This window comes from Cricetulus griseus (genome assembly GCF_003668045.3).
Source record: "Cricetulus griseus strain 17A/GY chromosome 1 unlocalized genomic scaffold, alternate assembly CriGri-PICRH-1.0 chr1_1, whole genome shotgun sequence".
NCBI classification, from domain to species: Eukaryota; Metazoa; Chordata; class Mammalia; order Rodentia; family Cricetidae; genus Cricetulus; species Cricetulus griseus.
Window position 1 is genome coordinate 40,817,364 of NW_023276807.1, and position 25,126 is coordinate 40,842,489.

The 25,126-nt window shown below is 40.3% G+C and overlaps 1 protein-coding gene across 6 annotated transcripts in view; it reads right to left on the reverse strand.

Moving 5' to 3' along the window:
- Sorbs2 (sorbin and SH3 domain containing 2) overlaps nucleotides 1-25,126 on the reverse strand; it is a 300,238-nt gene that overhangs the window by 107,096 nt on the left and 168,016 nt on the right. For 5 of the 6 annotated variants that reach the window (XM_035452343.1, XM_027391146.2, XM_035452342.1 and 2 more), the window contains exon 4: nucleotides 18,287-18,342. The gene's annotated coding sequence lies outside the window, so the exon portion shown is untranslated. Of the gene's footprint in view, nucleotides 1-12,196; nucleotides 12,263-18,286; nucleotides 18,343-25,126 lie in introns of all 6 variants that reach the window. The other variant, XM_027391151.2, reaches the window with a different exon arrangement.

Below are 25,126 nucleotides of genomic sequence, written 5' to 3' on the forward strand. Positions count from 1 at the left end.
AAATCAGTGGACTCTGAAACCACTGCCTCCCTCTGTGACCTTCATTTTGAATTCTGCAGTGAGATATTAACACCCACCAATTATCTTTACGTGTAATGAGAAATTGGCTTTCTTAGATATTATGACTGTCATATATCTATGTGGATGAGTTTAGGTCTTACATCTAATCACCTTGGGGTTTTGTTAAAAATACAACTGATGAGGTTGGCTGGGCGGTGGTGGCACATGCCTTTAATCCCAGCACTTGGGAAGCAGAGGCAGGCAGATCTCTGTGAGTTTAAGACCAACCTGGTCTACAAGAGCTAGTTCCAGGACAGCCTCCAAAACCACAGAGAAACCCTGTCTCAAACCAAAAACAAAACAAAAAACAAACAAAAAACAAGTGATGAGGCATTATCTTGTTAAAACAACACATTTGTATTTTAGCAGACTTATTACAACTTCTTTCAAAATGAATGTCTCTAATAATGGACAAGTTCAGCAGGTTAGAACTCATGATATTTTTGAGCAGTGCCTTGCAGAAAACTGCAAAATTCATCACCATTCTCTCACTAGACCCATTGACTCTAATACTTGATCTATATATACCAAGATCATACTTGAACTTCATGAATACATTAAGCTAACACTAAGTAGAACAGCAGCAGATGTTAAAATTTTAATGCAGCTCTATCTGTATGTTAATTTGCTTCAGGCTTTTCCCACCTCATCATCACCCAGAACTTGTTACCTAAAATTTTCACAAAAACATGCTTTACGATAGCAAAAATGTGATAAATCTTTCTACCTGACTATCTCAAACAGTAATTTTAGAGTTTACCTTAATGCATCTTTAGAATATTTGATTCCGTGTAAAGATAAGGAACCGTATTGTGAGAATACAGATTAAGACCCTATAAATCATTTTTCTAAAGGTAAATCAATCACAGTAGAATGTCCTATGATAGGTTTTTAAGACATATCCAAGTTTTCACTGAATGTATGTTAATATTTGCAAGTAAAATGATTTACTTAATCATGATTGCTTTTAGAGGTATTTTGTTATCTACCTTGTCTAAAATGAGAGTTGATGTTAAGACTAAAGCAACAGTTTTGCATGTGGAACCCAATCAGCTTTGTCAAAGCTCTTCCACCATTTTCAGATGGATAATTTCAGAAAGTCACTGGCCCTGGCCCTGAGTCAGATTGAATTTCCTTGTCTAGAAACAGGGCTGGCAACAGTGCCAGCTTCCCGGTGTTGTGGGACGAGTCAATGGGTTTAAACACATAGAACACTTAGAAATGGGACTGACACACAGTCCCCAAAAAGGTACCTCTTCTGCTAGTAAAAAGTGAACACTTTTTAGTGTCCAAGTGTGTACATTATGGTTAAATTATTTCAAATATGGAATTCCCCTTTGCCTTGGTCATCATTCAAGTGAATTCCCCAGTCAGGGTTTCTCTTCTCATAAACCGTTTTAAGGAGTGTTGATTAAATCATGGATTAGAGAGATGGAATGAATTATCCTCAAACCATATTTGTTTCTTTACTGCACAGATGGCTGAATAAAATCTGTGTTGATTGCACCTTCTTTTGGCTCATTAAGGCTTTAAGAGAGGCAGCTCCCTAGGAGTGAGTAGGAGCTGGCTTGATTGACGGATCTCGTCAGTATACCAGACTTCACAGGCATAGAAGATGCCCACTGGGAGAGAGTGTCGGCGAAGGCCAGGTTGCTATGATGCAGTCCACCCCTGTGTAACAGATGTCCCCTTACATGAAAGAGGTAGAAGAGACTTCAGCAAAGGCAGTGGTAGAATGGCAGAATGATTACTAGTGACTTTGAATTGTAATTAGATTTTCAACAGTCAATCCTTGACTTTCTTTCACACAAAATTGCCCATTTGGGACATTTTGTGCTCGTTGGCTCAGCGGTCTCATTCAAAAACAGGCTCAAGTGTTTGTAGGATATTGAAAGATGTTAATGAGGAAGTGTGGGATCTGTTGGCTTTGAACTTACATGTTATATGCACGAACATTCAGTCCCATAAATTATTCCCTGGGAGTAATCTTTAGTGAGTTGCTAGGAGATGGCCAGTTCATGTTTTCTTTTGATTATAGGGCATAACTGCTATTGTCAAAATGCCAAAATAAAATTAAAAAACCCACAGTGATCACTTAACGTACTCTTTTCCTGTTACTTCCAGTAAGATATTAAGACTCAGACTGTTTTGAACAAAGGGAGGAGATGGAGAGAGCCAAGAATGTCTCTGGTGTCAGAACAAGGCCATTGTTCCAACAGTGGTCCAGCATTCAACACATATTATTTGTTTTATGAAATTATTCTTTTATTTACTCATTTCTTAATAGCATACACAAGGTAACGAGATGATATGCTGTAATGTTCTTTACACATAAAATAAGAACTTACATATATGCATGCAGTTTTAGGTCAAAAGAGATGACGTGCCACAAACTGAGAAATGCAAACACGTCAAGGGAGTTAAACTAAGAAAAGAGAGGAAATAGGAAAGGGAAGAGACCAGAGCTCAATTCACTGCTTCCTGTATATTCACTTTTGAGAGACATCATCTATTTTGCTGGTAGCCAGCAAAGTACAGTGAATACAGTGACAATTACTAGTGGGCAGACATAGAGTAAGTTACTTAGATAATCTGTTGTCAGTTTTCACAGTCATAAACAGAATAGGATCAAGGGGAAGATGGGATGAGATAATGTATGCAGCAGAAAGGTACCTGGCATAAAACACAATAAAAAAAGCCACAAGCTGGTGTTTAACCCTGTGAGTGTCAGCAATATTTTATCATAGTCTGAGTGCAACTCCACAGTCTTCAAGTGTGAGGACCGACCATATGGAACTTCAAATAATGAGAAATCCAGTGGCTTCACATGTTTAGATATATAGGGTGAGTTAACCCATGTAGGAAAAATTTGAGGACTCAAAAGAGAAAATTGAAAACTGCTATGTTGTTAGTTTTGTTTATTGCTGAATATTACTTTACTTAATAATTATCAACTTGCTGTATCCGCATACATGCTCCTCAAGTTGGGCACTTATTGAGTGTGTGCACAAGGCTCTGTTTATTGCATCTAAACATCCTATGCTACCCTGAGTGTCAAGATCAGAAAGTGCACATTTTTTTGTGAGTGGAGTCTTCCAGATCCCAGTGCTGAATTAGGTGGGTGCCTGCAGGTCACTTTCTACCTTTGTGGATTTCCTCATTTGCACAATGGCAGCCAAACATTTATAACTGTCCTTTTTGTAAGGTCACAGGCCAACTGTGAACTATGAACCTCTTCCTAGTTTGGCTCTAAACTGACTTACACTGTGTAGAGCCTATTATATACCGGAAGCAGCCAGATGATTTACTTGGCTCTGTAAAAGAGTTGCACTTTCTATAAATGTATTGCCAGATTCCATGGCCCTGCAAGTTTGCCCATGAGAGACTCTTAAATAGATTCTGGTTGTCAGAAATTTACCTTGCCTGTTTGCTGTTGTGTCAAGAAATGTATGCAGTAATATTAAAGTTGGTCATTAATTTCAGGGTAGCAGCATAGAGCTGGTAGGAGTTGCAGTTCTGAACTTAGTCAAGAATGCTCCAGGAAGAATTAAGTAAACAGGCTTGTCAGTGTTATTTTTTATTGAGACTCTCAAGTCAGTAGGAAGCATGCACTACAATTAATTATTTAGCATGCTCAGGTTAGGGCACTCCATACAAAGGCAATTCAGACATCTTTCTTTCTTTCTTTCTTTCTTTCTTTCTTTCTTTCTTTCTTTCTTTCTTTCTTTCTTTCTCTCTCTCTCTCTCCAGCATCTGGTTATCAGTTTTGTGACATATAGAGTAACAGTTATCTGGATCACTTTCTGCAACTCCATCCTTCAACCTACTTTTTAATTGTAAATAAACCAAATCAAGGCAGAGGGATAGAGTGCCACGCTTCAGGAACATTTGTCTTGATATCTTGGTGACAAGCTTAGTTTGGCTGTGACTAGCTTAGCAGAAGGTGTTAGATTTAGCTGTAAATGAGTAGCACTTGACAAGGTGAGAAATCTTTCTTCAATTGTTGAAATGGCCCAACATTTGGTCCTAATCTACGTTTGGAAACAAAGCCCTAGTAATGCACCACACAAATTCTTTTCTCAAATATAGTTAGGTTATGCAGCAGGGAGAGCCAACACCCTCAGATGCCCAAACCTTCCCTTCTTACCTTATTTATAGATATCTTAGCCAGACACATGGCTTTACCCAGGGTTCAGTTACAGTTCTCAGGTTCTGTGACCAAATTTTAGCCAGTGGACCTGAGAGGAAATCATATGGGCCTCTTTTTCAAGAGCCTATGGTCTTTAAGGGAAGGGTCATGCTAGCTGCAATCACTTTGTTCTTCTGGCTAGAATGTTGCTGTTTGGATCTCAAGTGGGAACTTGGTCATAAAAGGAAAGGGAGGGAGCTAAAAAAGGCAGATATAAAAAGTTGAAGGAGCCGAGGCTCCGTCAACTGTACAGCTGCCTACAGTGTAGCTGCTTGCTCAGAATCAGACATAATCATCACAGTCTAGGAAACGGCAACAGTGCTGACCTCCATGAAGTCAGGCCTACTACCATTCCTGCATGGATGTAGAGAGTGGCCCAGTGGGTTCAGAAGACTTGGTGAATCTTCCAGCACCTTACTTGGGTCCTTCTTCTCTTTGAGATCATATAAGGTATAAATATTGTCTAGGGTGAGACTTTTTGATGCTTCAGTTCCTCAAAAGTCACCCATGTTCCTGAGAGTAACCCCAATAAACACACTAGTTTCCCAGAAGGACTTGGATGACATGATTTTTTTTGGTCTGTCAATGCCATTTCTTAATGGGTGACAATATGTTTCTTTATGTCATCCAGGAAGGTTACATACATGCTGCCACACTAGCCCTACACTGCCAGTTTCCACACACAGACACACACATGCACAGTGGGCAACAATGTTTTCTCTTGTTAATACCACTGTGGCTTTGGAGTACCACAGGTAGAATCTAGAAAACCCTCATTAAGTATATATTTAAAGGAAAAGGACCCCAATTTTAGACTGAAAATTCTTTTCCTTTAAACCAGGGTTCTCAGCCTTTCTAATGCTATGACCCTTTAGTACAGTTCCTCTTGTGGTGAGCCCCAACAAGAAAATTATTTTGTTGCTACTTCATAACTTATTCTGCTATTGTTATGAATAAAAAATGTAAATATCTGATATGCTAATATGACTCCTGCAGGGGTTGTGACTCACAGGTTGAGAACCTTGCTTTAAATGGCCATGGGTTGACTGAAATGTTCACTGAGACTTACTTCTCGTGGAACTATCACTTAACAGGTGTTGCGAATGTAATTACTTTCTCAGCCACAGTCCCAGGTTGTGGTACATTTCCTCCCTTCCTCTCTACTTTCTTTATCCTGTCCATCATCCATCACACAGACTACAAATTCCTTGAGAAGACCTATGTCTTAATCCATTCCTTGAAGAGAGGGAGTGTGAGATCAGCCACAGTGCTTTGAAAGCTTAGATTCTGGCCACATGGCTGACATGGCTCCCCATGACTAGAATAGAGAGACACTGCTTTTGCCCCCTGGCTTCAGGCTTCCTCTCCCACACAATGATTCAAAGTTTCCTAATCTGCTCATTTGGTGGGGCTGTCCAGAAGACAGTATGAGGCAGGGCACCATCATGAGCCCAAAGGTAATTACAAGGAAAACAAACAATCTTTTTAATCCTACTCCTCTTTAGCCAGGATAGATAGGAATGTTTGATTTGTTGTCTTTCTGAGAACAAGATAACCATGGTGACTGGGTGGATCTTTGTCTTAACTTCCTGTAAGAACAACACAGCAAATAGCAGGGAGTTTTTGAAGCCTAGATACGAAACTTTTTTGGAGCAGGCCATGGAAGTCTTACCTTTTCCTTTTGGTCATTTTCAATTGCAATTTTGATAGGATGTGAAAAAAAAATTTAAGAGGTTAGAAACCAAACATAGTAAAGAAAACATTTTCCTTTGTTATGACCAGACAAAAACCCTAGGGCATAACCACAGTAAAACTAAATGTTTCACTGTAAAGTAGAAGAAAATACCCAGATCTTTCTGTATGGCTAAGAAGAAAACACAAGTTGTTTCAGGAGACTAAGTAAATCACATGAGTTGCTCTCTGCCAGACAGTTGTGGCCTTCTTGGAATTACAGGCCTTTGTCCCTTGTAATTAGGCCCTGTGTTGCTCAACTTCCAAATAATTGAGAGTATACCTCCCCACCCCCACCCCAAAGCTATTTTTCCTACCAATGTGTAGCAAAATATAAGAAAAGAAATACGTGTTTTGGTTTTGTTTCATTTTGATATTTTTGGATTCTGGCCCAAACAATTGGAACCCCCAGTTCATGTATACATGAACACTACTGATACCCGTGAAATGGCTGTGGGTTGTATGAGATTTATAACAGATGATGCTTCTGAACAATCCACAAATATAACTGAAAAATTGACCATTCTATACCCTGGCCACAAGATGATAAAGCTGCTATGATCATTGCGGGGAAGAAGGGGATGAAGTTTCTCTGCTTATCTAATGGAAAGGGTCAGGGCTATGTGAATGTATGAGTCACTTCCTACATTTTACTTCAAACAAACAAACAAATGAAAAACCATTTGTAATTCTTTGGATCCTAAACTTAGCTATAAGAAATAACACTTCTGTTAAATTCATGTGGGCATTGAATTTTAAAGTGGTGTTATTTGGAAGACAGTTTCTGCAATTCATTCTTAATGAGTTTAATGTGAAGCAGCTGTATTGCCTTTGGGGGGTATTTTTAGAGGCGTGAAAAACATTTGGTTTTGCAGAATGGTATTGGACAATGAATCTGTCTCTGGCCTATGATAGGTGCTAGGGAAATCATCAGAAAGGGACCCTTTGGGTTCTAAGACTGGATTCTGAGGAAGCTTTCTGAACAAACTAGTGGGGTTGGAGCTACCCAAATGGTCCTCTTCCTCCATCACTAAACTACCTGGAACCGGTTCCTTTCCCTTTAACTAAAGCTGAGCACAGATGATGCTGTAAATATTGAGTGTCTGCTCCCCAGAAGCAGAGGAGGTTTCTTAACATTCCTTTCATGTTACTCAAACAGTATCTAATGGACTCAGGAAAACCAACTGGTTTTCTGAGGTTCAGTATAATTTTAATAGATAAAATGACTGAGACTTGAGTTTATATCATCATAATGGAAGGAAGAAAAACATTACATTATTTCATCCATCCATCCATCCATTCATTCATTCATTCATTCATTAAGACAAGGTCTAACATCATGGCCTAGGATGATTTCGAACTCACTGTATAACAGCCCGAGATGGAACTTATGATTTGTCTTTTCCATCTCCTGGGTGTTGGGATTACAGGTATGCACCACTGTGCCCTGCTCACTGGATATGTTCTTAATGAGCTAGAATTTGAGTGCATGAATAGTGCAATCTATAAGCATTCTGAGGAAACAGTGAAGGAAGTAAAGGGAAAGAGAAGAAATCCAACTTATAAATGCAAACACATTCAAATAACCAGGAAGAGGAGGCACCCGCTGCTCCAAGTACAGCTCTTAGCCGACTCTGCTTGTTTCCTTAGAATAATTCCTCATAGTTATCAACACACAGAATGTGTTGGAGTTGAAACAGAGAGTATGCTTCACCCACAATGTAAATATTAAAGCTCATCATGTGAGAATTTCTTTTTCAAATTGTATCTTTCTAGTTAACTATCTTTGTAGGGTCAAGGAAAAATTGACAGATTTCATAGTCAGAGGGTAAGACTTTCACATTTGTCTCACTGAATGCCTAGGCCCTAGGTTGGAACCGGCATGGTGTGTGTGGGAGCAGCTGTAGTATATAAACCACAGACTACAGTAGGACCGCAGCTATGAGTTTCCCATTATTTTCCTTACTTTAAACTTTCCTCAATAAGCCACATACAAAACACCTAACACTTAAATGACAATGATTTTCAGTGTCTTCAGAATCTGCCTGCTAACATCAGATATTATCTTTCATATGCTACGATATTTGCTCTCCATCCTGTATGCCGTTCATTACAGCTGGACAGCTGGGAAGGCCCCAGGGTGTCAGCAATTAGCTTTTTCATGTATTTGACTTGCAAGTGGAAGCCAAGCATGGGAAAGATCCTGAGTTCTTGGTGTTGCCTTTCCTTCACTTGGGTCTGGGTTCTTTAGATGGTGCTACGTGTTTTGGAGAGAGAGTGCCATAGCTTTCTATCTTAAGATGTGCTGAGACAAATTTATGTATTTTACTGAATATGTGGTATGTTCAAGCAGGGTGAAACAAGACCAAAGGAAAACAGCTAGCTGTCTTCACAGCCCTGGGGTGGGGGGAGCAGTGATTCAGTATTAATTACTTTCCAGAGTCCTGCGGAATTTGTGGAGCTGGCTCTCTGAGCATGGTCCTGATGAGCCTTCGAGTGGTCAGCTTGATGGCTTGCCTTTGAGAACTCAAGTGGATGTGTTGAGTTTGACTTTCCCATCCCTCTTTATCATCCTTTATCCTGTGAGCATAGTGTTCTTCCTAAAGCCTAGCCACCTTGTGCTTTTCTCCTCCATTCTGACTCTCTTCTCCCAACTCTCTTCTAAGGAGTAAGCTTCTAGGAAGTCTTCTCACATTGCCAACTCACTCTCCATTTGCAGTATCAGCGCTCTCTACTTCCCTCCTGTTCGGCTGCCTGCCTGCTCTTTTTGAATGTTATTATGAACTCCATTTTGGTTTCCCAAATTTAGACATATAATTTTGATTAGATATATAAATTATATTTTCCTAACTCATCTACATCTTTCTTCCCTTTTCAGCCCCACTTTCTTTCATGTAGCCCAGGCTGCCCTTGAGCTCTCAATTTGCCTGTCTCAGCCTCCTGAACGCTGAGATTTCTGACATGCTGTCTCACGCAGCTCTACCCACCTCTCAGTTTCCCTCCCCACAGATCAACTACTCTTTATTTTTATGTTCTTGAAAACATGCTTATTCAGCAAAGATAGGATGCTTGTTTCCTTCATCTCTGTCTTCTCCTCCATGTTTTTGTGAGACTAAGGATGCTTTCTGTCTCACTGTTTAGGTTTTGCTGCTTCTGGCTCAGGACCCTGCACATCCTGATGCACTCAGTGCGGCACCTTGCACACCTTGATAACCTCAGAACATTAAGCAATCATCACATATACAAACATGCCGTCAGTTTATATTTTAATTGAAAACATCTTCCCGCCAAGTAATTGCTGTGAATCTTTGATGAGTTCTATAAAAAAGACTCGGATGTATTTTTGAGCATTTCTCCTGTTGATACTTATAATGAACTTCAGCCTTTTGTGGGTTAACAGTTATGAACTATGCTCACCTGCTATAGCCCAACAGTTAGAAGCACAGAGCACCTTGCTGAAGATAGTCTAGTTTGGAATTGTCAGCAGTGGTGATGGGTAATTACGCCACTTAATTCTATTCATTGGGAGGCTTCGCTAGACAAAGCTTCTCTCTAGCACCTCCAGTTGGAACTCCATGGCAGAGTGAAATATACATGTCCTCTGATAGAGCATCTCCCCACTACCTCCAAGAGGTAGTGGATGTGGATTTCAACAGAACATCATTGAGCAAGATAATCTAGAAAGTCTTGATTTTCTCTACACATAAACTTGGGAGGAACAACTTTGGTAAGGTGCCTAAGAGGACGTTAGTCAAACTGATAACTGCATAGGCACTAATATCATGAATATTAGTTGTGACTCTTATTGTACACGCAATACTCCTGATGCTGTTGCCTTCAGGATTCTTGTTTTTGTCTTTAACATTTTTCATCATAATCATCTTTTGTTTGCCTTCTCTCCATCTCCTTTTCTGTCTCCTTTTCTTCCTTACAAGACAATAGTTCCAGGAAAATTTTCAGGACTTTGTCCTTTATTTCCCTTCTCACACTGGGGTCTTCAGGTTGTCTTCCTGCCTTTTAAGTACACATTTCATTTTAACCTCCATTAGCATCTAAACACCACACCCTGACAGGGTGCCTACCCTGTGCTAGAGACACTGCCCTGGGTCTAAGGGGAGTCAGGTTTATTTGGATAAGTCCTTGTTGGCAAACACACGACTGATTGAGAAACTGGCATGACTGGCTCATCTTTTATGAGATTTTTTTTCTGAATTGGGATTCCTCCTAATGATTCTTAAAAAAGATAAACAGTCTTGATAATTCTTAAAATAATACCCACTCTTATAAGCACATGGTGAGCAGTCCCCTAAGCCCTCCTTCCCATACAACTTAACAGCTCCTTGCCTGAAGAGAGTGACTTCATTTAAACATGCTTTTTTGAATAAATGTGTTTTCATAAGGCAAGCCTTGCTCATCACTTCCTCTTTTCTTTATGTTGTATGTGTTTTCTTAAAAGTAGCCATGTTTTATTTAGTTTTTTTTGTTAGCTATTCAGTATTTTACATATTTACTAATGAAGGAATAGAATATTATAATTTGACTTTAAAATTATTCAAAGTTTTCATGGCGTCTTTTTAGTAGCTCCATGCTCCATAGATACATAACCTATAAATTTTGCTTGATATGAACTTTGTGCTGGTATATTAGAATACATGCAGTTTTGAAAACCACACTTCATAATACATATAGACTATATATATACATATATATATATGTATATGTATATAGTGCAACTTTAATGTATAATAATATAGAGTCTTTACTTGTTTTTTAAATATTTTTCTCTTTAAGTATTAATATATTAAAACCTTATGAAAAGAGACACAGGAAAAAATAGAATGACACAAATATAGTATGGGAGCCTGGCCCTAGACCAGGACTGCAGAAATAGAAGGGAGAGAAATGTATCTGGGAGGAGAGTCTGCTTTTAGGACACTTGAGAATGCATCTTTAAATATAAGATGCATTTCTGGAAAGAACATAGGGTCCTGAGGGTACAACATCTGGTTGCCTTGTTTTAAATTTACTATGGCAATTATAGAGAATCAACAAAAGCATGAAGGGAGAGGAAACCTGAGTGCATTGGGACAGATCAGGAATCCCGAACAGATTCTCTCCCCAGAAGTAACAGCATCAAAAAAATACACACATGCTCCTCTCTTCTCACTGCTGGACACTGTTTCCATGGTTACTGAATGAGTCACTTCAGTCAGCACTGATGGGATCTAAGTACCTTCAGCAAAACATGTTCTCCTCCTTTCTGGAAAGTGGGTAGAATATTAAGGAAAGTCCACATGTTACCTAATGATCCCCTTGTTTATGTAGTCATGGCATCTAGCCAAGTCAATGCAGAATCAACATACTGTGTTAGTATCTTGTCATAATGGTAATAATACATAGAAATAGATAGACATAGAAGAATTTTAGCAAATTGACATGTTATATTTGTGGTACTTTTACATTTTACATTTATAATGAGCAAATTTTACTTGGTAAGGTCAATGCATTCTTATTTTGAAATTCAGGAAAAATGAACAATTTTGTTGCTAAATTACCAAGTTAAGCCTTTTGTCATATCTTAGGTACATGATAGAGAAGAAAATGTTTGAAGAGATTGACTTCATTTCAACAAGTTCTTTAAACATTAGGAAGCAAGCCTTGCTTACCAAGGTAATTAAATCATTAAATAGTAAAATATAGTATCCTACAATGGCCCTTGGCTTGCTTATTTTTATGATAAAAATAATGTTTGTTCCACATTTTGACAAAAAGCAAGATGAACTCCCTAAAACACAGCTTGATTATCATTTTGAGTTAGTGGCTAGCGTTTGTCTGGGACTCTGCTGTGGGTAGAGGTGATGATACTTTTCTAAATGACTAAGTCGTGGGAATACAATTGACTTAAAGATTAGCTGGTCCTTACAATATAGTCTTGTCTTACTTAGGGTTTCTATAGCTTGGACAAACTACCATGACCAAAGCAACTTTGGGAGGAAAGGATTCATTTGGCTTACACTTCCACATTGCTGTTCATCACTGAAAGAAATCAAGGCAGGAACTCAAACAGGGCAGAAACCTGGAGGCAGAAGCTAATGCAGAGGCCATGGAGTAGGGCTACTTATGGTGATACATCATTTATGATCTAATAAACCTTGCCTGAAGATCAGAATGCCAAGCTAGCCACAGCTATAGAGGCCAGGTAGTTGTGGTACATACCTTTAATCCCAGCAGCCACACTAGTTATCCATAGAAGCTGGACGATGCTGGTGTACACCTTTAATCCTAGCACCAGAGAGGCATATAAGACAGGAGCTCAGAGACTCATTCAGGCATTCAGTATTCTGTCTTTGGCAGCCAGGATTGACTTTTCAGTCTGTGGTAGAGGCAAGAGCTACTGGCTGGCTACTTTGTTTTCTGATCTTCAGCTTGAAACCCAATATCTATCTCTGGGTTTTTATTATTATTCCTATTACAGCTGCTTACTGGCTTGCTCCTCATGACTTGTTCAGCCTACTTTCTTATAGAACTCAGGACCACCATCCCAGTGATGGCCTCACCTACCATGGGCTGAACCCTTTCTCATTCATCACTAACTGAGAAAATGTCTTACAGCTGGATTCATGGAGGCATTTCCTCAAATGAGGCTTTTTCCCCTCTGATGACTTCAGCTTTTGTCAAGTTGACATACAAAACCAGCCAGTATATGCCTTGTATTTAGGATTAGATAGTGACGAACACAATTTCTGTGTGCAACATCCTGTAATTAATTGACTTTTAGTAAACACAGACAAATTAATTTCTGTAGAGATTACTAGGCTGTTCAATTACAAAAAAAAAAAAAATCCCCACAAAGCATAGTACTTGTGCTTTGCATTTACACAGTCAGACCAAGAGTGGGCTTGAGGTTCTGTTTTTTGTTACAAAGACCCAAGGTTTTATAGAAACCTGAGACCATGCTTCCTAAAAAAGTCAGTCACTGCATTTGTTGAGGCAATCTGGGCAACTTGGCTCCTACCTTTGTTACTTAGGCAAATGTTTTTACCTACCTGTCACTCAGATAGGAGTTTTGGCTTAATTTGTGGCCTTCAAGTATGGGGAGAGAGGGAGGGAGGGAGGGAGGGAGAGAGAGAGAGAGAGAGAGAGAGAGAGAGAGAGAGAGAGAGAGAGAGAGAGAGAGAATCTATAGAAACTATTTCTTTATTCCCTTTTTTTCTTGCATGGTAATGTATGTTTCCCCAATATTAAACAAATAAAACTTTGTTCAGGGAATATATACATATATATATTAAACAGTTAAGTCTGTAGAGTTGACATAGGGAAGCTGGGGTGAGTACCATCTGCATTATAATCCCAGCTATTTGGGAGGCCAAGGCAGAAGAATTTCAAGCTCAAAGCCAGCTCGGGCTGCAGCTTGAACTCAAGGCTAGCCTGGGTAAGTTATCGAGGCCCTGTCTCAAAAGAGTAGCAACAAAATCTGGGGAATTTTCTCAGTGGTAGGGAGCTTGCCTAGCATGTGTAAGACCCAAAGTTTGACTCCAATATGATGAGAAGGGTAGGGGCTGGAGGAAGATGTAGCTTTTTCTTTGACTTTCTTTTCATTGCTAAGAAGAATCTCCCCTCAAGCACAGCCATCCTTTGTGTGGGCTATTATTGTATTTCCTTCTGAAATTTCTTCTGAGTAAGTGAGGAGCAGGGCCTCCTTCGCCTGCCTTGATTTGGTCTGAGGAGAAGGATGGCCTTCGTCATCCTGACAAATGATGGTCACAATTCTGCAGCATTGGGAGAAGGGCTCTCAGAATCAGGAGACCTTGTTTCCAGTCTGCACATACAGGGAATGGTGCAGGTCTTCAGTTTCCTGGGAGAGTGCTTTATGAGTTTCTCACTTTTTCTTTTTACTTAGTCTAATGACTCATATTCCAGATGGTTCTGTTCAGTTTTAGAATTTGCACAATCCAGTCTGTGTTGGTGGCAGTGGGGTGGGGGTGGGGGGTTCGGGATACCAGCATTTCACATACAGTACAAATTATGTAACTTTTCTTCAGGGAGCTGAGATGCAGCACACTCAATCTTAAGCACTTCTGACTCCTTTGGCATTAGAAGATAACAGCTTTCACTATTTCATCCTCAGGGGTGCTATAATTTATATATTTAGTGGCTATTTTCCCCTATAGCTAATGGATTTTTATTATCAAAGAATACTTTTATGCTATGGAAAAAAGAGTCAAATAATGGATTATAAATCTAATATGCTAAGGAATAGGGAGAATATAATCTGATTTTTTAAAACATCAACATGAATTTTGTCAAGAGGAAAAATATCCCCAAATATACATTTTACCACCCAGATGATGAGCTGTATTTTTTAAATATTAATTACTTCCACATACAGTTTCTTTCTTTTTTTAACTTTTTTTTCTCCGGGGATTTTTTATTTAAATTAGAAACAAGATTGTTTTACATGTTAATCCCAGTTCCCTCTCCCTCCTCTCCTCCCCTGCCCCCCACTAACACCCTACCTATTCCATACCATTTCTGCTCCCCAGGAGGGTGAGGCCTTCCATGGGGGGGGTCTTCAGAGTTTTTTGTTTTGTTTTGTTTTGTTTTGTTTTTAGAAGAGTTCTTTGCTGTCACTAACTGGGTAGAGCCTTGAATTGGGGGACTAGAGGCTTCCCTGTGAGGATGTGGCCCCACCGCTGTCACTCAAAGTCATAAGTCATCTTCCTTTTATCTCTTTTGGAATACATTCTCATCCACTCAAATGGACATTTTATGGTTTGGCCTTTAATCATTTCCCAAGGGTGTACAGGATAAAACGTTGGTCCCTGCCCTGTGGTGCTACTGAGAAATGATAGAAAAGGTAGAAGAGGTTGAAGAGGTGAGCCAAGCAGGAGGCTGGTAAGTCACTGGGACTATGCCCTCAGGCAGGACTGTGGAACACCTAGCTGCTCCCATGTTTCACACTGATTCTTGCTCTCTGTGATGTAAAAAGACTTCCTCTCCTACATGCCCCATACCATGGATGTTCTCCTTCAACACAGGCCCCCAAGGCAACAACAGGCTGAATAGCCACAGACTGAAACTAACCCTTGTAAATTGATTAATCCAGATATTTTGTCATAATGTTGAAAATGTGAGTAACTAGGACACTAGCAGGGTGATAGAGAAAAAGTATTAAGCTATATGCTTCAGTAGGATTTATGATCTTGCAAAATGTGATAAGCATTTACATTCAGGGTGTTGTTGGAAAATACCAGTGACTTAGTTATTTCTGTCACTTGTTGGGCCTAAAAAGGCCCAGACACAAGGCCTAGTAGAATTTCCTGAGCCTGGCTAGAGTTTGGTAACCTGACTCAGCAAAATTGCTTCTGCCCAGTCTCTGCTGATGTGGTTAGATATTATTGGCCCTTACATCTCACCCTATCCTGAAGTCCACACCCACTTTTTCACCTCTATATAAGTGCATGTCTGTTACAATAAAGCAAGTCCACAGGTCTCCACAACTCAGTGTGTGGTTTCCTCTGGTGAGTAGGAGAGGGGTCTGAGTCATTGACACTCATCATCCTGCTCAGCCCTGGGAAGTGACTGGCTGGACCAGGCCTTCCCACAGCCCTGACTGCCAGAGGACCCGGCAGAGTGGCACCCGAACAGGGACCCCTGCAGTCACTTACAAGACAACCTTCAGAAAATGTCTTTTTAGTTCTTCTGACTAAATATCGGAGATCCCTGTGTGATGCTATCAGCATTGGCATAGGATCTGTATTGTAACAGTTGCTTTACACTAGATATCTCAGAGATGAAAAATTGAAATAACCCAACTTATACCCTGCTGTAGAGGTAATGGGATTATATAGATCCAGGCTTTACTTTACATTCATCCCTGCTTTTGGAGCTGGGCAGAAGTACTTGACATGCATTCTAAGTTAACAGGAATGTTGGGTATAGTGGGAGGAAGTTGGGTCATTGGAGCTGTGCCTTTGGAGGGGATGGAGGGATGTTAACTACCATGGATCTGGAAAGAGACTCCTTCCCTTTCCAGCTCAGATTAAAGTTTGACCCAATTTTATTCTTCCTAACAAAATGATATGTTAATTTAAAAACAATCAGTGGATATATTTACTGACCATTGCTATGAAGACCACTGAATAGGAACTATCTATTTATAGAATCTTCTTGTGGTCAGGCATCCACACACTGGATATGGCTTAAATGGGAGTTTGGAAAACTCAAATGGTTAATTTGAACCCCTCCGGTCAATGGTATTGAGAGTTTGCTTGAGCAGATGACGCCATTCTGGTGCTTCAAATACAGGGACTAACCCTGCACAGTGAAAAGAGAGGAAGAATTGGACTTAGAATAGAACATTCCTCCAAATGGAAAATATGTCAGATGGTTAATGCTGACCAGGAGTTGAAGCAGGCTCTGAAAGCACCATAAGGCAAAACAGCCACCTCACTAATCACTTCCTCTCCTATTGACTTGGCAAAATATTTATAAAATACATTTTCTGTGTCATGCCTAATTAAGCCTCTTGGTATTCATTTTTCAGAGATTCTCTTTGTCCTTACACTAAAAAGCTGTTAAAATAATCAAAGATTAGGAAGTACTGTCTATCTATTTACCTCTATCTATCTACATCTGTCTGTTTGCCTGCCTATCTATCTATCTATCTCTACTCATCCATCCATCCATCCACCCACCTCCCCATCATTATTTTCATACTGCAGAAGACTAAGAATATCATACATATTATTATTGACTGCAATAATGGAAAACAAATCCTACAATATTCTGCCTGTGCCCTGATGTGTGACCTTTCTTTTTATATTTTATTTGGTGATCTTTCTTGAAAAGCATGTACATGTAAAAAAAATACACTTACAGTGGAGGAAGTAACGTTTTTTTCCTTTACAAAATGAACCACCAGAAAAGATGGAAAGTTCAGTGGAGACTGATGACCTTCTGAATTGTTTGCATGAGAGCAAATAATTCCAGGGCATTTCCTTGCTCTCCAAAGCCAGAGCAATCAAGGGGCATGTTAGGATGTAGAAAACTCCATCCTCTTGGAAGATTATCTCAAATATAGTGTGTGAATAGGAAGGTCACTGAAGTATGACAGAAAGAATTAAAAACAAAGTGAACTTTTCCCTAATGATATTCCTAGCACCTGGAAAAGGGTGAGTTGTGAACCTATGTTCATATATTTTTTAGGAGTTCATGTGCTGTCTGAGGCCAAAGTGACTGGGTTTGATAAAGAGAGATGACTAGTCCTCCAGTCCTCTGCATGCTAGTTTTGCTCAGAAATAGCTTGGATAAAATGCCCAACTCTTTCTCTGGATCCTGCAGAATGGATTAGCTGTGTGGGAGATGAAGGGTAAACTTTGAACTTGTAATAGATACTTTGAAGCTGCCTCCAGCTTGGAGATGACTCCATGTCGAATAGGGCTCTTGTTGGGTGAGTTGTGTGTTCTCAGAAGATATGTTGAAGTCAGTATCTATAACACTTGGCATCCATGAAGGTGGCCATATTTAGAAATAGCATCTTTGGAGATACAAACTTAATTGAGCAGGGTACCTAAATGCAATGACTGTTTTCCAGGGGTTGAGGGAGAGAGATATTGAGATTGATGTGGAGGCAGTCATGAAAGATGAGGACTTGTATAACATCACTTGGAGCAGATCTCAAGCAGGGCATGATAATCGTATTTCACAAATATCTTCTAATCTGCATTTTGACAACTAAACCCCACACTTCCTGGAGTGGGACAGGAAGCTGGAATGGACATTCCTGAGGATGGTGCCTTTGTACCTGTTAGTGTCTGTGTGAGAATGAAGACAGTTTTGGGATAAGAATGGTTACCCTTCCACTGTTTCTGAGACCCACTCAAGATATTTCATTATGTGTGTCTGGGATGTGAGTTGGTGGCAGAGTACTTTCTGAGCATGTACAAGGCCCAGGGCTTCACCCATAGCACTCCTCAATAAACAGAAACAATCACTAAGCAAAAAGAAAGTTCTCCTGAGATCCCACCCTTGCCTCCCTTCTTCTTATGTCCTCTAGGGGCTTCTTCTGAGTCAGCTTAAATACAGGTGTCTGTGCAAATCCCAAGGTAGACATTCTTTTGGGAATAATAGAAGCAAAGGTCACAGGGCGGTCAGGTTTACTTACATTCTTTGGGCCACTATCTTAAGTCCTTAACTTCATTGAAATTTTTTTTTATTTTTACTAAAATACCTGCATTTAATTTCTTCTCAGCACCATGTGCCCCAAGCCCAGGCCAACCGAAGTTCCCCATGAGGGCATCATACCTTCTGAAGAAATGTACCCAGATCAGAATGGTATATGAGTCTGTCCTATTCTGGCTCTAGAAGAGAAATGTTAAAATGAATAGGTGGGAGGGGTCTGCTTGACAATTGCAAAATCACCAAAATAGCCACAAAATCTAACCAAACAAAACCCAACCTTATCAGAATATGTTTTGTTCTTTACAAAGCTTGATGTTCACTTCTCCATAAGACCCAAAAAAATGTGCTGAAAGGAAACCATGCAAACACATTTGTTATTGTGAGTGTATTACATACCATGATTAGTTTGTACTCAATAATTATATGAAATTAGTAAACTAGAGCTATTTTACTCTGGATCACATTAGATGGTTATGAAGCAATGTTGACTGCCTTAGACTCTGAGATGTTTTGCTGATTCACTTCCTCTCTTCTTGGTCTTTATTTAATACGAAATTCTTCTTACAAAGATTTATGTGGCTGCTGATCAGTGTTTTAGCAAAATGGAACCATGAAGTGTAGTAGCAAGTTCATACACTCCACACCTACACTCTGGACTCCTCTGAGATTTTCTATTCCATTCTAAATATGTGTAGAGTGGAGCAGAACAGGAGAGAGATACAGATCCATAGAGGGAGGCAATTATTTGTTTACATTATGAAATGAGCCTTCCCAAAGAGCTCTCCTTGCTTACCTCACTGGGGGCTACCACACCTTTGCCCCTGCTAAAGCCAAAGGGTTACATTTGTTCCCTGTCATCAAAAATATCTTTCTTTCATCACTATGCATTTACTCATTGAGAAATCACCTTTTAGGGATGGATCTGTCTCTGCCACGTGGAAGAGTGTGATAGCTCATCTGACTGTGTAAGGCTCTTTGATGTACTAACAGAGGTGAAACATTTTCTCCTTTCAGGTAAATCATAAGATATTTCAAACAAGTGTTTTGGTTTTCTAAATAGGAGGTTTAACCCTGCAGCAAAAATTTGGGACAAAATAGGAAGCTACATTCATGGGAATTGGTGTGAGTATTTTGGAGCTAAGGGGACCTTCCCAGTGGCCTTTCACACCCAGCATCAGCCTGTTTTAAAACAGGACTGGCTCTGTTTGTGGTGAGAAGCAATGCGTGTTTCTGGAGATCATTCCCTTAACAGCAATAAATACTTCATTTTTGACATCCTAGGACACTTGCTTCAGATGAGTCACAGTAAATTATTTCTCCCTTCTGGGCAGATGCTATTTGCAGCATCTGCATGTTGGGAAGAAAGCATTTCTTTCCTAAAGGGAACTACACTGATGAGAAGAAAGGACAAACTATGCTCTCAGGCATGCACATACAGCCCTATGCCAAATGCCAAATCCCCTGCAGTCTTCATTCTGTTTAAACTACCTGTTTGGAAATAGCATTGGATGATTAATCTCGCTGAAACTGCATCTGCTTCTCTATTAGATGTTGGTTAATCCCTATACTACTATATCACTGAAATCTTTGACAGTATGTAGGTCCATGATTGTGTACACTTTTATCCCTTAAACACAGAATAGACAAAGACAGCCCCCTAACAGATACCTAAAATCCTGCACATGTGCCTCGATGAAGTCCAACTCATTTAACAGTAATGATTAATAGACAATCCTGGAAGAAAATGCAGATTCTAACATTTTAATACATTCTACTGTTGCTGAGTTTACCATTAGACAATTAAAGTATTCCCTGCAGCTGGCACTTACCAAAATTGCCATGTCATGAAGCTCTTTCTGAAGCTCTCACATTAAACCAGGTGATGCTTACAATGCCAGACAAGAAGGGGCCTGCTACTTTCCCCCCATTTACAGATCGGAAATAGAGCGATGGCCAGGTGTCAAGCTACTCAGCCTCAGTGGTAGGATGGGTCTCCGTCATAGCAGCCTACCTCTAAAATCAGTGCTCATATATGGAGTCATTCCCATTGCCATAAAATGGACCTGCTGCAACAGTCTTAAGTAGCTTTTGTCAACATTGCTTCTTGAGAGCTTGCCTATAGGGGCAGTGAAGACCTAATTTTGATAAAGTTTTGAAGTCTCATTGCCCTCAAACAATGATTACTCATGAAGATGCAACAACAAAGCAAGCATGCACCAAAGGCCGCTGTCCATTGCAAGTCAAAAGTGTGCGTTCTCATGTGAAAGGCATTCCTGCTGTGTGAGTCTTGAGAGCATTGCCAATGTCACGTGAGAATCTGGGCGGTTGTGGGTTCCTCATCAGAGAAAGTAACATTCAAGGGAACTAGGAGAAGAAATGGGGGTGTGCAAGGAAGGGTTAAAATCAGTGTCATCTGGGACTGGACAGATGGCTCAGCAGTTAAGAGCCTTGACTATTTTTCCAGAGGACCCAGGTTCAATTCCTAGGACCCCATGGCAGCTCACAACTGTGACTCCAGGTTCAGGGCTTGTGACACCCTCACACAGTCAAAACAACAATGGACATGAAATAAAAATAAAGTTGGAAAAACAATACCATCCATGTTAAATGGACACATTATGTTTCATACCTGTAACAGTACAGAAAAGAGGATCCAAACAAAATACCCTTTCTAAATAGCATAATGCTTGCTTAGCTACAGGTATGTAAATGAACCAACCCCATCAGTTTTCCATTGTTGTTCTTGGGGATATTTAGTCCATAGCCACCCTAATACACCCACCTGCTAGGACCAGGCCCCTCTGGGACTTTGCCTAAGACTAACATTTTTGTGTTTGCTACTTATTTTCTGCAAATCCAAAAGATGTTACCTACGCAACATCTCATCTTCAGCACGGACTCAGAAAACCGAAAACATACCAGGGTAAAGAGAAATGTTTTTCAATGGACAAACATGATTGACCTCACCCAATGCAAGCATGCTCGTTGGTCCACTTCTTACTTATTTTTCCCTTTGTCTCACTGTGTAGCTACCATTTTAAAATTCCAGGTTAACATGTCAAGTGAAACATGAATAAAATGCCTTAGCAATGCCCATTTCAGTTGAGTTGCTAGCCAGCAGCCCTTGGGAGTGATGACCAATGTAGGGATTGAGCATTGACACTTGCCCAGTCTCCCCCCCCCATCTCTAGTTATGCCTGAGGCTTTAAAAGAAACCAACACCTCTCACTTAACAGTGAGGAGGAGGAGGAGGGAGGAGACAGGGAGGTTTCCCAATGATGGTTCTAACTGGCATTGAACTTAGAATTTCCACTGCCTTTGAGTTTCAGGTTTGAAACTTAAGACTGCTGCTGACAAAATAGCTGCACTGACTCAGCTCTGACCCTTAACCTCTCCCCAAAACTGGTGGGGAAAGGGAGATGACAGAGGCAAGTGGCCCACCAAGAGCTTGGGGTCACCACTTTCCTCAATCAGTGTCATACAAGTGTACCTTTACCTTCCCTGGGTTGCTTGAGCTGTTTAAGAAGAGCTGGGCTGGTTATATCAGGGCAGTTCAGAAGACATAAAATTCAAATCGGAAATGGGGAAAAGAAGAGACTGTCACCAAAAACAAGCCTCCTCAAGCTCTCAATGTTCTAGAAGACTGGGTCCAGTAGTCTTGATTCTGACATATGGAGAGAGGCCGTGTGCATGTGGCCTCACATTGGTGAAGATCTAACACCTTTGTGGGGATTAACATTTTACATAGCCAGAAAGGGTGTGAGGAAATGAAAAGCTTTTTCCACTGACATAACAACATTTCTATAACATCAAGCTCTGTCCACCTTTGGGATACTAGACACATGCTCAGTCCCTAAGGAAAACAAAACACATACTATGAGTGCGGCGGCCTCTGGTCAGTAAACAGGCAGGCCTGTGCTCCCCTCTCCTCTTGGTATACAGAAACAGACTGTGTTGGCCCTGAGGACATGAAAGTATAGCTGTTTACTAGTCAGGACAAGAGTATTGGCTCCTGGATGATATCCACTGAATGTGGCTTTAGGGACTATACTGCACTGGGAGAAAAGAAGCTCAGAAAGAATAAAGTAACAGTGAACACCGACAGCACATTCTTGTGATCTCCACCTTGTCTCCTTCCCCAGCATCTACCTATGCTTGTCATTTGCTCAAGGAGGGCTGTTAACCACAGCATTCAGCAAGCAAATATTTTGATGACCTGGGAGAATACATTATCCATATTTAAGGTCAGGGAGTACTTATATTCTTTGGCCCACTGTCTTATGTCCTTAATAATAATGCCTTGGCTAGTGCCCCATGTAAGAGTATTTTTGCTAAAATATACAGAATTCATTTCTTCTTAGCAGCATGAGCCAAGCCCAGGCCACTGAGGTTCCCCATGAGGGCAGCATACCTTCTAAAGAAATGCAGCCAGGTCAGAATGGTATACGAGTCTGTCTTATTCTGGCTCTAGAAGAGAAATTTAAAGCTGTGTGTGTGTGTGTGTGTGTGTGTGTGTGTGTGTGTGTGTGTGTGTGTGTGTGTGTGTGTCTGTGTGTGTGTGTCTGTGTGTCTGTGTGTCTGTGTGTGTGTGTGTCTGTGTGTGTGTGTCTGTGTGTGACTGTGCTGCTAACCTTCAAGGGTTATTCAAATATTTTCTGAGAATTGCCTGTTTTTCGTTCTGTCTTAGAATGCCATGTGTTTCATTTCTACACAGAGCTGATGACAGGCTAGACATTCCAACAGCAGTTTAGTTAATTTAACTAATTCCTATCAGGAGAAGCAAAGTAATGGAACTTGGCCCATCCCAGCCAAGGGATTTTTCCTTCTCCCCTAGCAGAGAAAGCACAAACAGACTATGAAGTTTTGCAAATGGACAACTTTAGAAATAGTTCTAAGATCCTGCATTGCCAAGTGTTTCTTAAAAAACTGTTTCCTTTCTATTTCATGCCAAAAAATGTCACCCCCTGAATATATTATTCCCATATCTGGCCACATGTCCAAGATTTTTTTCTCTTCCAAGAATAAATAGTTTTTTTTTTTATTCTGGGCTATAAAAATGTCACTTGCTCTATCAGATTAAACACGTCTTTATATAGAAAAAGCATTTGAAACATCCCATCAGTGGGTCTAAAGAGAGATTCCTGCTTGGGATGATTTTGTGAATTCAGATAAAATGAAAGGTTTTAAATTCTATCTGAGACTCTCAATGGGAGTTTCTGACTCATTTCATAATGCTGCCTACTTTTTCTTTCAGTGCCCTTTTACTAGAAAGCATTAAATGAGAATTAATTTCTGTCTCTGACCACAATAATGGCTTGGCTAGTGCCCTGATGATGCAAGGGTACTTTCTGGGCTGCATTTTCTATTTGCATAGTTGAGAGGACTCAGCTGCCAGGGTGTCAAGAAGCCTAGCTTTTAAAAAGTGTGAAGTTGCAAATTAGCTGTCAAGTTTAATAGAAAGTGAATGGCACTGCCTAAAGCTAACCTTTCCACTCCTCCTCTGGTGTCCTATTGATCCTGCTTCCAGGTGATGCACAGAGACCTGGAAAATAGCAACTGCAACGGGTATGAGTATTTTCTCTGCTACCTGCTCAGTGTGGTAATTACATTTGCAAAGCTGAAGCTGAGTAAAGAGTCTTGGAAGTTGGAAGCAGGGTGAAATGGAAAGATGCTTGAAACAGCGGTAATATTTATACATCTGGAATGTGCTAAACATTCATAGGGAAATAAACCAAATGTGTTCTGTCTTCTAAAGCTATTATGGATGGGACATGCTATAGATTTACAAGTCTGACACTTGTTACTGATGATTAACCGTGGTCAGCAAGCCCACAGCAGGCAAAATGACTTCTAAGTTGGCATATAATGTCATCACCAGTTATCAGGTTAATGTCCTCATGATTGTTTTGTTGGTGTGTGAAGGGATGCTCAAAGGGAGGGGGGAAGGAAATCTAGTTCCTTATAAATGGCTCCTTAAAATATCATATTTCAAAAGTCCTTATTACCTCCCCCGCAACCCCGTTTTAAGCCTAAAACGGTAGAGAGCACATAAAGATGAGAGTGTACAAAAATTCCTCAGATCACATGCCAACTTGTTTTTGAAATATCACACAGCTGCTTCAGGTAAACCAACATCTCTCAAAAATTAGCTATCTATTGAGAAACAAGAGGGTGCGGCAAATTATTCTGCTCGTCTTCACTCTACTGCCATCCTGCCAGAAATCCTACCAATAACCTAAGCATCCATCTCTCATGTCACTTTGACATATTCCTTCCCCACTCATGCCTAGGAAATGAAGACGCATTTACATTATGGAAATATCAAGCACCTGAAAGCACTTACGTTCTGTTGAACCAGGTCTCCCATGACAAAAATGATAAAGCCCAATACAGCAGATGTGCCTTTTAGAAACAGCAACATCAGCATCATGATGCACCAAGTCCGAAATAATACCCTTCATTTGTTGCAATTGGTTTCTCGTCAGCGCTATAAAAAATAGATGATGGAAACACAGAGCTCCGGACAGAAACACAGATCCTCTGTGGGAGGGGAGTCTTGTGTGGAAAGGGAGCAGAACGAGGTGGTGGTCCTGTCTATTCATCAAACAGGGGCTCATCTTATGCTGACAAGTGGCTGCACATGCAGTGTAAACACGCTGTCAGGGCATTCATTACCGTGGGGCAGGGGGCAGTGCTCGGGTTCAATTTTCATATGTGGCAGGAAGCTAAACATATACATGCCTGCTAGAAATTCCTCTGGCACAGAAATGTGAGCCTATGGAATGTCACTATAGGGTCCGAAAACTGGGCTCTTTATGATTGTTTGGGTTTTCTTTATTGCTTTTTGCCAAAGGATAATTTTCAACACCAGAATGTCCTGTGGCTGTGACATAAAGAAAGCTATATAGCTATATAGCTAGGAAGCAGTGTGATAAAGACTGGAATGTCACCCAGTCTATGCTA